The sequence below is a fragment of the Perna viridis genome, chromosome 9 (genome assembly GCF_037379345.1).
Source record: "Perna viridis isolate PV_CMFRI_1.1 ecotype Kerala chromosome 9, ASM3737934v1, whole genome shotgun sequence".
Classification (NCBI taxonomy): domain Eukaryota; kingdom Metazoa; phylum Mollusca; class Bivalvia; order Mytilida; family Mytilidae; genus Perna; species Perna viridis.
Genome location: NC_142453.1, coordinates 10,353,604 through 10,368,200, shown reverse-complemented (window position 1 = coordinate 10,368,200; position 14,597 = coordinate 10,353,604).

The following is a 14,597-nucleotide window of genomic DNA, read 5'->3' as shown; positions in this document are numbered from 1 at the left end:
CGCCCTGTTATAGGTTTCGGTCAATCATGTTGGCCTCGACAGCCGTATTGGCCATTGGCGATGACTCGGGACCTGTACAACCGCCTCGAACAATATGACCGACCTCAAACCTATAACAGGGCCAGTATGAAATTACATATTTATTAACATATATTATTACACACCTCTTACGTAAATAATCAAGATTCTAACACACCACCTCCAGTCACCCCACATCAGAGGTAAATACACACCGGCCCAGCGGGTGCGGGAGAACAAAGAAAAATAGTACACTAATTGGTTGATAAATGAAATACAAAAGTCGAGCAAAACTCACAAAAAAACATCCACCCAAATGATCTCTGCTCCATCCATGCATTTCATCCCTCGAATATACTAAGTAAATTTAGGTTACAGACCACCAATTCAACCAATGAGCATTTGGAACGTACGCAAAAATAGTCCTACGCAGAAATTACCCCTGTTCCTCTTAGTGCTGTGAAAAAAGTTCTCATCTTATTTTAAAAATTTAAAGAGTTTCTGAAAGGAAAAACATTTCTGTACATTTTATAGGTGCATTTTGCTTCTTGTGATGTGAAGCCTAATCTCCATAATGATTTTTAAATATACCCCTATCTTGTGAAAACACTGGGATTTCCCATGCTATTTATAGACCCTTCACTTCCGGTGACCAGTACTGCACTGCAAGTCTGCTAACCCCACATGCCATTCTGAGGATTGTGAGCTGACATATGTAGAATCATGCTGATATATAGTCATCTGCAGGTTAAAGTTAAGGTAAAGTCCAGAGAAGCCATTGAATATTGTGAAATTAGCATAGAAGCCTATGGGAAGTGGAATTAGTGGTTTTTAGCCTTAAGCTGAAGCCATGGCAAAATGAAAAGTTTCTTGAAATAGCTTTAAACTACTTGAAGATCTTGTTAACTTTGCCATGAGAGGAATACACTACAAAAATCCTTCAAAATATGCATTTTTTTAAGTTATAGGTCCAAATTATGGAAAATTGGTCTTTTTGGCTGATTTTTATGTCCTATCTTGTAAAAAGTGTAGAAAATTTAGTAAAAATATCAAATATTAAACTTTGAGGGCTATATTTACCTAAATATGGTAGTAATAAGCACTTGAAATCAAGTTTTGTGTAGATTTGAGCAAAAATTAGGTTAGAAATGAGGAAAAACTCACTTTCATTACTGCGGTTAAGGCCATATAAGCATTCCCCTATGGCAACATGGAAAATCCATTATTGAGCACTTTTTTTGCTTTAGGTGCCCTTTACTGGTCATGTTTTAATGTGAAAACACTGTATTTACAAATTTAATGCCAAATATATCACCTTTTGTGAAAATTTAAAGATTTAGGATTTTTGACATGTGATCAAGAAAAAGGGGGAGGCATGTCAGAAATAAATTTTTAAAAATAGACCAATTTCTCAGAAAATGATTACTTTTAAAACTATTTCTTCATTAATATTGTTAAAAAACAAGTTGTGATTGATATTTTTTATTTGAAAAGTCAGAAAAAGTTCTTTGCAAATATTTAATGCATTTCAGTATGGTAGAATATTTTCACTTTTTTGCTCGCACAACTTGGTTACCCTATATTTAAAAATCAAATATTTAAAAAAGTGCTTGTCACATTTCACTGAAACTTTGCAAATGCATTCAGTATGTGTGTAGGAAGATACCTGTATAGTTATTTATTTTTTCTAAGACAAAAAGTGACTCTTTAGGTTACAGACCACCAATTCAACCAATGAGCATTTGGAACGTACGCAAAAATAGTCCTACGCAGAAATTACCCCTGTTCCTCTTAGTGCTGTGAAAAAAGTTCTCATCTTATTTTAAAAATTTAAAGAGTTTCTGAAAGGAAAAACATTTCTGTACATTTTATAGGTGCATTTTGCTTCTTGTGATGTGAAGCCTAATCTCCATAATGATTTTTAAATATACCCCTATCTTGTGAAAACACTGGGATTTCCCATGCTATTTATAGACCCTTCACTTCCGGTGACCAGTACTGCACTGCAAGTCTGCTAACCCCACATGCCATTCTGAGGATTGTGAGCTGACATATGTAGAATCATGCTGATATATAGTCATCTGCAGGTTAAAGTTAAGGTAAAGTCCAGAGAAGCCATTGAATATTGTGAAATTAGCATAGAAGCCTATGGGAAGTGGAATTAGTGGTTTTTAGCCTTAAGCTGAAGCCATGGCAAAATGAAAAGTTTCTTGAAATAGCTTTAAACTACTTGAAGATCTTGTTAACTTTGCCATGAGAGGAATACACTACAAAAATCCTTCAAAATATGCATTTTTTTAAGTTATAGGTCCAAATTATGGAAAATTGGTCTTTTTGGCTGATTTTTATGTCCTATCTTGTAAAAAGTGTAGAAAATTTAGTAAAAATATCAAATATTAAACTTTGAGGGCTATATTTACCTAAATATGGTAGTAATAAGCACTTGAAATCAAGTTTTGTGTAGATTTGAGCAAAAATTAGGTTAGAAATGAGGAAAAACTCACTTTCATTACTGCGGTTAAGGCCATATAAGCATTCCCCTATGGCAACATGGAAAATCCATTATTGAGCACTTTTTTTGCTTTAGGTGCCCTTTACTGGTCATGTTTTAATGTGAAAACACTGTATTTACAAATTTAATGCCAAATATATCACCTTTTGTGAAAATTTAAAGATTTAGGATTTTTGACATGTGATCAAGAAAAAGGGGGAGGCATGTCAGAAATAAATTTTTAAAAATAGACCAATTTCTCAGAAAATGATTACTTTTAAAACTATTTCTTCATTAATATTGTTAAAAAACAAGTTGTGATTGATATTTTTTATTTGAAAAGTCAGAAAAAGTTCTTTGCAAATATTTAATGCATTTCAGTATGGTAGAATATTTTCACTTTTTTGCTCGCACAACTTGGTTACCCTATATTTAAAAATCAAATATTTAAAAAAGTGCTTGTCACATTTCACTGAAACTTTGCAAATGCATTCAGTATGTGTGTAGGAAGATACCTGTATAGTTATTTATTTTTTCTAAGACAAAAAGTGACTCTTTAGGTTACAGACCACCAATTCAACCAATGAGCATTTGGAACGTACGCAAAAATAGTCCTACGCAGAAATTACCCCTGTTCCTCTTAGTGCTGTGAAAAAAGTTCTCATCTTATTTTAAAAATTTAAAGAGTTTCTGAAAGGAAAAACATTTCTGTACATTTTATAGGTGCATTTTGCTTCTTGTGATGTGAAGCCTAATCTCCATAATGATTTTTAAATATACCCCTATCTTGTGAAAACACTGGGATTTCCCATGCTATTTATAGACCCTTCACTTCCGGTGACCAGTACTGCACTGCAAGTCTGCTAACCCCACATGCCATTCTGAGGATTGTGAGCTGACATATGTAGAATCATGCTGATATATAGTCATCTGCAGGTTAAAGTTAAGGTAAAGTCCAGAGAAGCCATTGAATATTGTGAAATTAGCATAGAAGCCTATGGGAAGTGGAATTAGTGGTTTTTAGCCTTAAGCTGAAGCCATGGCAAAATGAAAAGTTTCTTGAAATAGCTTTAAACTACTTGAAGATCTTGTTAACTTTGCCATGAGAGGAATACACTACAAAAATCCTTCAAAATATGCATTTTTTTAAGTTATAGGTCCAAATTATGGAAAATTGGTCTTTTTGGCTGATTTTTATGTCCTATCTTGTAAAAAGTGTAGAAAATTTAGTAAAAATATCAAATATTAAACTTTGAGGGCTATATTTACCTAAATATGGTAGTAATAAGCACTTGAAATCAAGTTTTGTGTAGATTTGAGCAAAAATTAGGTTAGAAATGAGGAAAAACTCACTTTCATTACTGCGGTTAAGGCCATATAAGCATTCCCCTATGGCAACATGGAAAATCCATTATTGAGCACTTTTTTTGCTTTAGGTGCCCTTTACTGGTCATGTTTTAATGTGAAAACACTGTATTTACAAATTTAATGCCAAATATATCACCTTTTGTGAAAATTTAAAGATTTAGGATTTTTGACATGTGATCAAGAAAAAGGGGGAGGCATGTCAGAAATAAATTTTTAAAAATAGACCAATTTCTCAGAAAATGATTACTTTTAAAACTATTTCTTCATTAATATTGTTAAAAAACAAGTTGTGATTGATATTTTTTATTTGAAAAGTCAGAAAAAGTTCTTTGCAAATATTTAATGCATTTCAGTATGGTAGAATATTTTCACTTTTTTGCTCGCACAACTTGGTTACCCTATATTTAAAAATCAAATATTTAAAAAAGTGCTTGTCACATTTCACTGAAACTTTGCAAATGCATTCAGTATGTGTGTAGGAAGATACCTGTATAGTTATTTATTTTTTCTAAGACAAAAAGTGACTCTTTAGGTTACAGACCACCAATTCAACCAATGAGCATTTGGAACGTACGCAAAAATAGTCCTACGCAGAAATTACCCCTGTTCCTCTTAGTGCTGTGAAAAAAGTTCTCATCTTATTTTAAAAATTTAAAGAGTTTCTGAAAGGAAAAACATTTCTGTACATTTTATAGGTGCATTTTGCTTCTTGTGATGTGAAGCCTAATCTCCATAATGATTTTTAAATATACCCCTATCTTGTGAAAACACTGGGATTTCCCATGCTATTTATAGACCCTTCACTTCCGGTGACCAGTACTGCACTGCAAGTCTGCTAACCCCACATGCCATTCTGAGGATTGTGAGCTGACATATGTAGAATCATGCTGATATATAGTCATCTGCAGGTTAAAGTTAAGGTAAAGTCCAGAGAAGCCATTGAATATTGTGAAATTAGCATAGAAGCCTATGGGAAGTGGAATTAGTGGTTTTTAGCCTTAAGCTGAAGCCATGGCAAAATGAAAAGTTTCTTGAAATAGCTTTAAACTACTTGAAGATCTTGTTAACTTTGCCATGAGAGGAATACACTACAAAAATCCTTCAAAATATGCATTTTTTTAAGTTATAGGTCCAAATTATGGAAAATTGGTCTTTTTGGCTGATTTTTATGTCCTATCTTGTAAAAAGTGTAGAAAATTTAGTAAAAATATCAAATATTAAACTTTGAGGGCTATATTTACCTAAATATGGTAGTAATAAGCACTTGAAATCAAGTTTTGTGTAGATTTGAGCAAAAATTAGGTTAGAAATGAGGAAAAACTCACTTTCATTACTGCGGTTAAGGCCATATAAGCATTCCCCTATGGCAACATGGAAAATCCATTATTGAGCACTTTTTTTGCTTTAGGTGCCCTTTACTGGTCATGTTTTAATGTGAAAACACTGTATTTACAAATTTAATGCCAAATATATCACCTTTTGTGAAAATTTAAAGATTTAGGATTTTTGACATGTGATCAAGAAAAAGGGGGAGGCATGTCAGAAATAAATTTTTAAAAATAGACCAATTTCTCAGAAAATGATTACTTTTAAAACTATTTCTTCATTAATATTGTTAAAAAACAAGTTGTGATTGATATTTTTTATTTGAAAAGTCAGAAAAAGTTCTTTGCAAATATTTAATGCATTTCAGTATGGTAGAATATTTTCACTTTTTTGCTCGCACAACTTGGTTACCCTATATTTAAAAATCAAATATTTAAAAAAGTGCTTGTCACATTTCACTGAAACTTTGCAAATGCATTCAGTATGTGTGTAGGAAGATACCTGTATAGTTATTTATTTTTTCTAAGACAAAAAGTGACTCTTTAGGTTACAGACCACCAATTCAACCAATGAGCATTTGGAACGTACGCAAAAATAGTCCTACGCAGAAATTACCCCTGTTCCTCTTAGTGCTGTGAAAAAAGTTCTCATCTTATTTTAAAAATTTAAAGAGTTTCTGAAAGGAAAAACATTTCTGTACATTTTATAGGTGCATTTTGCTTCTTGTGATGTGAAGCCTAATCTCCATAATGATTTTTAAATATACCCCTATCTTGTGAAAACACTGGGATTTCCCATGCTATTTATAGACCCTTCACTTCCGGTGACCAGTACTGCACTGCAAGTCTGCTAACCCCACATGCCATTCTGAGGATTGTGAGCTGACATATGTAGAATCATGCTGATATATAGTCATCTGCAGGTTAAAGTTAAGGTAAAGTCCAGAGAAGCCATTGAATATTGTGAAATTAGCATAGAAGCCTATGGGAAGTGGAATTAGTGGTTTTTAGCCTTAAGCTGAAGCCATGGCAAAATGAAAAGTTTCTTGAAATAGCTTTAAACTACTTGAAGATCTTGTTAACTTTGCCATGAGAGGAATACACTACAAAAATCCTTCAAAATATGCATTTTTTTAAGTTATAGGTCCAAATTATGGAAAATTGGTCTTTTTGGCTGATTTTTATGTCCTATCTTGTAAAAAGTGTAGAAAATTTAGTAAAAATATCAAATATTAAACTTTGAGGGCTATATTTACCTAAATATGGTAGTAATAAGCACTTGAAATCAAGTTTTGTGTAGATTTGAGCAAAAATTAGGTTAGAAATGAGGAAAAACTCACTTTCATTACTGCGGTTAAGGCCATATAAGCATTCCCCTATGGCAACATGGAAAATCCATTATTGAGCACTTTTTTTGCTTTAGGTGCCCTTTACTGGTCATGTTTTAATGTGAAAACACTGTATTTACAAATTTAATGCCAAATATATCACCTTTTGTGAAAATTTAAAGATTTAGGATTTTTGACATGTGATCAAGAAAAAGGGGGAGGCATGTCAGAAATAAATTTTTAAAAATAGACCAATTTCTCAGAAAATGATTACTTTTAAAACTATTTCTTCATTAATATTGTTAAAAAACAAGTTGTGATTGATATTTTTTATTTGAAAAGTCAGAAAAAGTTCTTTGCAAATATTTAATGCATTTCAGTATGGTAGAATATTTTCACTTTTTTGCTCGCACAACTTGGTTACCCTATATTTAAAAATCAAATATTTAAAAAAGTGCTTGTCACATTTCACTGAAACTTTGCAAATGCATTCAGTATGTGTGTAGGAAGATACCTGTATAGTTATTTATTTTTTCTAAGACAAAAAGTGACTCTTTAGGTTACAGACCACCAATTCAACCAATGAGCATTTGGAACGTACGCAAAAATAGTCCTACGCAGAAATTACCCCTGTTCCTCTTAGTGCTGTGAAAAAAGTTCTCATCTTATTTTAAAAATTTAAAGAGTTTCTGAAAGGAAAAACATTTCTGTACATTTTATAGGTGCATTTTGCTTCTTGTGATGTGAAGCCTAATCTCCATAATGATTTTTAAATATACCCCTATCTTGTGAAAACACTGGGATTTCCCATGCTATTTATAGACCCTTCACTTCCGGTGACCAGTACTGCACTGCAAGTCTGCTAACCCCACATGCCATTCTGAGGATTGTGAGCTGACATATGTAGAATCATGCTGATATATAGTCATCTGCAGGTTAAAGTTAAGGTAAAGTCCAGAGAAGCCATTGAATATTGTGAAATTAGCATAGAAGCCTATGGGAAGTGGAATTAGTGGTTTTTAGCCTTAAGCTGAAGCCATGGCAAAATGAAAAGTTTCTTGAAATAGCTTTAAACTACTTGAAGATCTTGTTAACTTTGCCATGAGAGGAATACACTACAAAAATCCTTCAAAATATGCATTTTTTTAAGTTATAGGTCCAAATTATGGAAAATTGGTCTTTTTGGCTGATTTTTATGTCCTATCTTGTAAAAAGTGTAGAAAATTTAGTAAAAATATCAAATATTAAACTTTGAGGGCTATATTTACCTAAATATGGTAGTAATAAGCACTTGAAATCAAGTTTTGTGTAGATTTGAGCAAAAATTAGGTTAGAAATGAGGAAAAACTCACTTTCATTACTGCGGTTAAGGCCATATAAGCATTCCCCTATGGCAACATGGAAAATCCATTATTGAGCACTTTTTTTGCTTTAGGTGCCCTTTACTGGTCATGTTTTAATGTGAAAACACTGTATTTACAAATTTAATGCCAAATATATCACCTTTTGTGAAAATTTAAAGATTTAGGATTTTTGACATGTGATCAAGAAAAAGGGGGAGGCATGTCAGAAATAAATTTTTAAAAATAGACCAATTTCTCAGAAAATGATTACTTTTAAAACTATTTCTTCATTAATATTGTTAAAAAACAAGTTGTGATTGATATTTTTTATTTGAAAAGTCAGAAAAAGTTCTTTGCAAATATTTAATGCATTTCAGTATGGTAGAATATTTTCACTTTTTTGCTCGCACAACTTGGTTACCCTATATTTAAAAATCAAATATTTAAAAAAGTGCTTGTCACATTTCACTGAAACTTTGCAAATGCATTCAGTATGTGTGTAGGAAGATACCTGTATAGTTATTTATTTTTTCTAAGACAAAAAGTGACTCTTTAGGTTACAGACCACCAATTCAACCAATGAGCATTTGGAACGTACGCAAAAATAGTCCTACGCAGAAATTACCCCTGTTCCTCTTAGTGCTGTGAAAAAAGTTCTCATCTTATTTTAAAAATTTAAAGAGTTTCTGAAAGGAAAAACATTTCTGTACATTTTATAGGTGCATTTTGCTTCTTGTGATGTGAAGCCTAATCTCCATAATGATTTTTAAATATACCCCTATCTTGTGAAAACACTGGGATTTCCCATGCTATTTATAGACCCTTCACTTCCGGTGACCAGTACTGCACTGCAAGTCTGCTAACCCCACATGCCATTCTGAGGATTGTGAGCTGACATATGTAGAATCATGCTGATATATAGTCATCTGCAGGTTAAAGTTAAGGTAAAGTCCAGAGAAGCCATTGAATATTGTGAAATTAGCATAGAAGCCTATGGGAAGTGGAATTAGTGGTTTTTAGCCTTAAGCTGAAGCCATGGCAAAATGAAAAGTTTCTTGAAATAGCTTTAAACTACTTGAAGATCTTGTTAACTTTGCCATGAGAGGAATACACTACAAAAATCCTTCAAAATATGCATTTTTTTAAGTTATAGGTCCAAATTATGGAAAATTGGTCTTTTTGGCTGATTTTTATGTCCTATCTTGTAAAAAGTGTAGAAAATTTAGTAAAAATATCAAATATTAAACTTTGAGGGCTATATTTACCTAAATATGGTAGTAATAAGCACTTGAAATCAAGTTTTGTGTAGATTTGAGCAAAAATTAGGTTAGAAATGAGGAAAAACTCACTTTCATTACTGCGGTTAAGGCCATATAAGCATTCCCCTATGGCAACATGGAAAATCCATTATTGAGCACTTTTTTTGCTTTAGGTGCCCTTTACTGGTCATGTTTTAATGTGAAAACACTGTATTTACAAATTTAATGCCAAATATATCACCTTTTGTGAAAATTTAAAGATTTAGGATTTTTGACATGTGATCAAGAAAAAGGGGGAGGCATGTCAGAAATAAATTTTTAAAAATAGACCAATTTCTCAGAAAATGATTACTTTTAAAACTATTTCTTCATTAATATTGTTAAAAAACAAGTTGTGATTGATATTTTTTATTTGAAAAGTCAGAAAAAGTTCTTTGCAAATATTTAATGCATTTCAGTATGGTAGAATATTTTCACTTTTTTGCTCGCACAACTTGGTTACCCTATATTTAAAAATCAAATATTTAAAAAAGTGCTTGTCACATTTCACTGAAACTTTGCAAATGCATTCAGTATGTGTGTAGGAAGATACCTGTATAGTTATTTATTTTTTCTAAGACAAAAAGTGACTCTTTAGGTTACAGACCACCAATTCAACCAATGAGCATTTGGAACGTACGCAAAAATAGTCCTACGCAGAAATTACCCCTGTTCCTCTTAGTGCTGTGAAAAAAGTTCTCATCTTATTTTAAAAATTTAAAGAGTTTCTGAAAGGAAAAACATTTCTGTACATTTTATAGGTGCATTTTGCTTCTTGTGATGTGAAGCCTAATCTCCATAATGATTTTTAAATATACCCCTATCTTGTGAAAACACTGGGATTTCCCATGCTATTTATAGACCCTTCACTTCCGGTGACCAGTACTGCACTGCAAGTCTGCTAACCCCACATGCCATTCTGAGGATTGTGAGCTGACATATGTAGAATCATGCTGATATATAGTCATCTGCAGGTTAAAGTTAAGGTAAAGTCCAGAGAAGCCATTGAATATTGTGAAATTAGCATAGAAGCCTATGGGAAGTGGAATTAGTGGTTTTTAGCCTTAAGCTGAAGCCATGGCAAAATGAAAAGTTTCTTGAAATAGCTTTAAACTACTTGAAGATCTTGTTAACTTTGCCATGAGAGGAATACACTACAAAAATCCTTCAAAATATGCATTTTTTTAAGTTATAGGTCCAAATTATGGAAAATTGGTCTTTTTGGCTGATTTTTATGTCCTATCTTGTAAAAAGTGTAGAAAATTTAGTAAAAATATCAAATATTAAACTTTGAGGGCTATATTTACCTAAATATGGTAGTAATAAGCACTTGAAATCAAGTTTTGTGTAGATTTGAGCAAAAATTAGGTTAGAAATGAGGAAAAACTCACTTTCATTACTGCGGTTAAGGCCATATAAGCATTCCCCTATGGCAACATGGAAAATCCATTATTGAGCACTTTTTTTGCTTTAGGTGCCCTTTACTGGTCATGTTTTAATGTGAAAACACTGTATTTACAAATTTAATGCCAAATATATCACCTTTTGTGAAAATTTAAAGATTTAGGATTTTTGACATGTGATCAAGAAAAAGGGGGAGGCATGTCAGAAATAAATTTTTAAAAATAGACCAATTTCTCAGAAAATGATTACTTTTAAAACTATTTCTTCATTAATATTGTTAAAAAACAAGTTGTGATTGATATTTTTTATTTGAAAAGTCAGAAAAAGTTCTTTGCAAATATTTAATGCATTTCAGTATGGTAGAATATTTTCACTTTTTTGCTCGCACAACTTGGTTACCCTATATTTAAAAATCAAATATTTAAAAAAGTGCTTGTCACATTTCACTGAAACTTTGCAAATGCATTCAGTATGTGTGTAGGAAGATACCTGTATAGTTATTTATTTTTTCTAAGACAAAAAGTGACTCTTTAGGTTACAGACCACCAATTCAACCAATGAGCATTTGGAACGTACGCAAAAATAGTCCTACGCAGAAATTACCCCTGTTCCTCTTAGTGCTGTGAAAAAAGTTCTCATCTTATTTTAAAAATTTAAAGAGTTTCTGAAAGGAAAAACATTTCTGTACATTTTATAGGTGCATTTTGCTTCTTGTGATGTGAAGCCTAATCTCCATAATGATTTTTAAATATACCCCTATCTTGTGAAAACACTGGGATTTCCCATGCTATTTATAGACCCTTCACTTCCGGTGACCAGTACTGCACTGCAAGTCTGCTAACCCCACATGCCATTCTGAGGATTGTGAGCTGACATATGTAGAATCATGCTGATATATAGTCATCTGCAGGTTAAAGTTAAGGTAAAGTCCAGAGAAGCCATTGAATATTGTGAAATTAGCATAGAAGCCTATGGGAAGTGGAATTAGTGGTTTTTAGCCTTAAGCTGAAGCCATGGCAAAATGAAAAGTTTCTTGAAATAGCTTTAAACTACTTGAAGATCTTGTTAACTTTGCCATGAGAGGAATACACTACAAAAATCCTTCAAAATATGCATTTTTTTAAGTTATAGGTCCAAATTATGGAAAATTGGTCTTTTTGGCTGATTTTTATGTCCTATCTTGTAAAAAGTGTAGAAAATTTAGTAAAAATATCAAATATTAAACTTTGAGGGCTATATTTACCTAAATATGGTAGTAATAAGCACTTGAAATCAAGTTTTGTGTAGATTTGAGCAAAAATTAGGTTAGAAATGAGGAAAAACTCACTTTCATTACTGCGGTTAAGGCCATATAAGCATTCCCCTATGGCAACATGGAAAATCCATTATTGAGCACTTTTTTTGCTTTAGGTGCCCTTTACTGGTCATGTTTTAATGTGAAAACACTGTATTTACAAATTTAATGCCAAATATATCACCTTTTGTGAAAATTTAAAGATTTAGGATTTTTGACATGTGATCAAGAAAAAGGGGGAGGCATGTCAGAAATAAATTTTTAAAAATAGACCAATTTCTCAGAAAATGATTACTTTTAAAACTATTTCTTCATTAATATTGTTAAAAAACAAGTTGTGATTGATATTTTTTATTTGAAAAGTCAGAAAAAGTTCTTTGCAAATATTTAATGCATTTCAGTATGGTAGAATATTTTCACTTTTTTGCTCGCACAACTTGGTTACCCTATATTTAAAAATCAAATATTTAAAAAAGTGCTTGTCACATTTCACTGAAACTTTGCAAATGCATTCAGTATGTGTGTAGGAAGATACCTGTATAGTTATTTATTTTTTCTAAGACAAAAAGTGACTCTTTAGGTTACAGACCACCAATTCAACCAATGAGCATTTGGAACGTACGCAAAAATAGTCCTACGCAGAAATTACCCCTGTTCCTCTTAGTGCTGTGAAAAAAGTTCTCATCTTATTTTAAAAATTTAAAGAGTTTCTGAAAGGAAAAACATTTCTGTACATTTTATAGGTGCATTTTGCTTCTTGTGATGTGAAGCCTAATCTCCATAATGATTTTTAAATATACCCCTATCTTGTGAAAACACTGGGATTTCCCATGCTATTTATAGACCCTTCACTTCCGGTGACCAGTACTGCACTGCAAGTCTGCTAACCCCACATGCCATTCTGAGGATTGTGAGCTGACATATGTAGAATCATGCTGATATATAGTCATCTGCAGGTTAAAGTTAAGGTAAAGTCCAGAGAAGCCATTGAATATTGTGAAATTAGCATAGAAGCCTATGGGAAGTGGAATTAGTGGTTTTTAGCCTTACGGCTTCATAACTTCCGGTCGTTCGACACCGCCATTTTGAGTTAGAATTGGATTAAAAGCTGCAGAAACTCAAAAAAATCTTCCATTTTATACACAAAGGATATTTAAGACTGATTAATGCAAATAAACCTACATGCTTTTGGTAAAACACGAAAACAACGTTAACTGTTCTACAAATCATCTAGTTGAGTTGGTTAATAAAATAGTCAATAAATATGTAATTTCATATCGCCCTGTTATAGGTTTCGGTCAATCATGTTGGCCTCGACAGCCGTATTGGCCATTGGCGATGACTCGGGACCTGTACAACCGCCTCGAACAATATGACCGACCTCAAACCTATAACAGGGCCAGTATGAAATTACATATTTATTAACATATATTATTACACACCTCTTACGTAAATAATCAAGATTCTAACACACCACCTCCAGTCACCCCACATCAGAGGTAAATACACACCGGCCCAGCGGGTGCGGGAGAACAAAGAAAAATAGTACACTAATTGGTTGATAAATGAAATACAAAAGTCGAGCAAAACTCACAAAAAAACATCCACCCAAATGATCTCTGCTCCATCCATGCATTTCATCCCTCGAATATACTAAGTAAAAAACGTTTACACTTGTGTTTTATTTATATTAGCACATTATTTCTGTGGTAACGAATGAAATCGAAATTTCATGATGATATTTAAATATTGCCCTTTAAAGAAAACATTACATGAATTAATGTAGCTCCATTGTTGAACAATCCACTAAAAGCCTAGAACTATAATTTTGATTTATTTGAAAATGAAAATAGGCTAAATTACCTACTCTTTCTTCTAATAAAAGTTCTTGTTACTTCCTCTAATCTTGTTTTCATTTTTTATTGAGCCGTTACGGTAGCAATTCAAATAGCTTTAGGACAGAAATGTTTATCATCATTTTCTCTTATTTATATTTTTCAATTTAAATATGGGTTTGAAGGACGTGCCCGGTCATTGATGTCGGATATAGCTGTGTAGCACAAATATAAAGTGGAATACTAACATAGGAGATGTGGTACATGTATGATTGCCAATGAGACAGTTGCCCATCAAAAGTCAAGCAACGAACTGTTTTAACATCTACAGGTCACCACACGGTCTACAACGATGGGCATATCCCATTACATAATGCAAGCTGTAAATGGACCTAAAACAAAAGAAGAGAAACTGTACATAATTTGAAGACGAATCAACATAATCTATTAAATAAACGTAAAACGAATGAACAACGAAACAAAAACAAAAAAAAACGAACAACCACTGGAATGCAGGATAATGTATCTAGCTATATAAACGTAGTTCCTTCTTTTGGATCAGATCAGCTATAAAATCAGCCTCGTAAGAGTGAAGGAATATATAATCAAGTAGAGGAATACAATTTGTTCCTATTGGAATTCCGACCGTTTGTTGAAAAACACCCCCCCCCCCCCCCTCATACTGGACAAATATGTTATCTGTAAAAAAAATCGAGCATTTTTAAAACATCTACGGTATATCTGGAAAATGATTTTTTTTTACAAAGTATGAGAAATCTCTTCGGGACTTTATCTGAATATGGGGAATAGAAGTATAAAAAGTTGAAAAAAAAATATTTGGTTTTAATGCTATTATATTCTGATAATGACCTTGAATTGGTGGTTTCCAGAAG